Raw genomic sequence first — 2,940 nt, 5'->3', positions numbered from 1 at the left:
CATCAGTCAGTCAGTCCTATGCTCACAGAGCAAATATTACAAATGTGAAGAGAATGGAGAATATAAATTCCACCTTTAAACAAAAGCCCAAAGCAAGGATCTGTTTTTAAATAATTCTGGCAGAAAAAAAAAAAAAATTACTATAATTTAGGAGCTAGTGAGCCCAAATCCTGAGAACTGGGACAGCCACCTTTCCTTGTCAGACAGCCAAACCTGCAGTCTTTTTATCTGCTGCCCCTTGGTAAGGATTCCCTCTCCTCCCCCATCCTCTCCTAGGAGCAGTTGCTGACTGTGCAGCCTGGGAACAGGGACAATAACCCACTTTCCAGACCTCTGTGGGGAATATAAGAAAAGTATTGTCATTTTGGAATCAGTAAAACAGAGGATTAACCATCTTAATCCTTTATCATGTTAAAATAACATCACATCATTTTTTACGAGTTTATCAAGATAACAGTTCAGCAAACTAATATTCAAACAACCTGACAGTTTTCCCAAGAGCCAACCCTGGAAACAATTTACTTTGATGACAGGAATTCAGTTTGATGATCCTTGTGGGTCCCTTGCAACTTAGGATATTCTATGGTTCTGTGAATTTCTGGGAATTCACTAACACAGAAATTCCTGACATGCTTCTTTATCAACATGGGTGCATCTCAACATGTTTTAGGTGTGATATGAAACAGTGCCTCCTTGTAATTGATATTAAATAGAACAAAGAAGCTTCTGTGAGAGTCTCAAAGCAAAATGGCAGCAGCCCAGACATTATTGTGTTGCAGACAGAGGAATTTTAAATCAGAAGATGTTTCTTTATACAAGTGGCCAACGGGAAGCAGATTTAACAGAGGTGTGAATCTGTAACACAGTGACCACTAGTGACAGCTCAGCTAAAGCCCTGGCTGTTCAACCGTGGAATCCTGGCATGGTTTGGGTTGGGAGGGACCTCAAAGACCATCCCGTTCCACCCCCTGCCCTTTGGGTGAGGCAGTCGGGTGATCTGGCGGTGATTCACACAGGAATTCAGGTAGGACAGGAGCAGGGAGGCTCTGGAGCCCAGCCCCGTGCTCGGGGTCAGCGGTGACACCGGGCAGGCCATCAGGGCTTTCCGCAGCCGCAACTGGATCTGATGGTCACCCCCTGCGGGAATTTGATCTGCCATAAACACACAGTGATTAACAGCACAAAAACACACCTCAGTCAGGGCAAACCAGCTTACAGGAGCAGGATCAAATCATTAAAGCTTCAGATAAAGACTTTTTTTTTTCCTAGGCAGTTTGCATTTTCTGGTTTTGTACCAGTGAAAAACTGTTTGTTGCCCCTTTGGGGAAGACTAGCTCTGTTGAACGTTCAAAATAAATAAATACATAAGGAGTCCTTGCTTGAGTGTGCTGAGATGACCAAGGAGCCCACAGCAGTGGAGAACTTCACAAATTAAACCCCTGTGCTGATGACCTAGGAAACTAGAAGACTGCTCGTGTTTAAGCATAATTTGTGATCAATAAAGAGCAAAACCAGAGAAAAGCAGCAGTTTGGGCCAAAATCTGACCAATTACTGACAGTACACTTCACACAAGTCCTTTGTTCTTGTGAGAATACAGAATTCTTGGTTTTCCCATCCTGAAGCAACACTACCCCAGACACAGACCATATGCTGTTTTTTTCACTTAACTTTATCCAAATTTATCAGGAGCTTTGCACTGTGCTACTCAAAACACAGAGTGCTGTGTCCTGGCCTACTGCTCCAAATACCAAAGCTCATACAGCCATCACAAAAAAAACCACAGAATGGTTTGGGTTGGAAGAGACCTTGAAGATTTAGTTCCAACGCCCCTGCCATGTGCAGGGACACCTTCCACTAGACCAGGCTGCTCAGAGCCACATCCAGCCTGGCCTTGAGCACCTCCAGGGATGGGGCATGCACAGCTTCCCTGGGCAGCCTGTGCCAGAGCCTTCCCACCCCCACAGTAAAGAATTTTTTCCTAATATTCAATCTAAACCTGCTCCCTTTCACCTTGCAGCCATTCCTCCTCATCCTGTCACTACATGCCCTTGTCAAGTCTTGCCCCATCTTTTCTCAAAGCTCCCTTCAGGTACTGGCAGGTCGCAGTTAGGTCACTCAAAGCTTTCTCTCTTCCAGGCTGAACAATCCCAGCTCTCTCAGCCTTTCCTTACAGGAGAAACGCTTCATCCCTCTCATCAACTTGATGGTCTCCTCTGAATATGCCCGGAGCTGGTGTTAACCAAAAGGAATTTGATTTAAGGCATCTCTTTGAGCACATTTTTAAAAGTCGCTGCCAGTCCAATGCACTTCAGCCTGTTGGCCAACACAGCACCCAGCAGGAAGTTTACCGACCAATTACCAACCCAACGCCAGGTTAAATGCGTTTCCGGCTCGCCTGGTTCCTTAACTCAGCCCTGGCGCTGCTCAGCTTTGCTCGTGCGGTGTTCGGGGCAGCTGCGAGAGCGCTCCCCGCAGGCTGGCCGGGGGAGAAGCGCTTGTGCCGCGGGTACCGCCCGGGGTCCCGCAGCAGTGACACCGCTCCCGGCGCACAGGGCCCAGACCCGGCGGAGCCATCCCGGGCCCGGCGCCCCTCAGGCCGCGGCGGCACCATGGCAACAGCGCCCCTCAGGCCCCCGCGCTTAGCTGCCCATGTCGTTGCCTGATCCGCAACACTCCCGGGATACTCGTTTCGCAGGCTGACTCCCACGCGCCGCCTGACCGGGAAGCGCTTCCTGATCCCACCGCGACACCGGAAAAAACGCTCCGCCCACCCCCGCCGGCGGCGGCTCAGGGCTGCCCGTCGCGCCGCCTGACTGAAAATCGCCGTTCCGCCCTTCATTGCGCGAAGGCCCCTCGCTGAGGCGTCCTCGCCGCTGCCTGCTCAGTGTGTCGTGAGGTCCCCGCGTGTCCGCGGCGCTGCCTGCGCGGAAGTGCGTTGG

Source organism: Erithacus rubecula (assembly GCF_903797595.1).
Source record: "Erithacus rubecula genome assembly, chromosome: 5".
Taxonomy (NCBI): domain Eukaryota; kingdom Metazoa; phylum Chordata; class Aves; order Passeriformes; family Muscicapidae; genus Erithacus; species Erithacus rubecula.
Note: the sequence above shows the minus strand (reverse complement) of the source record.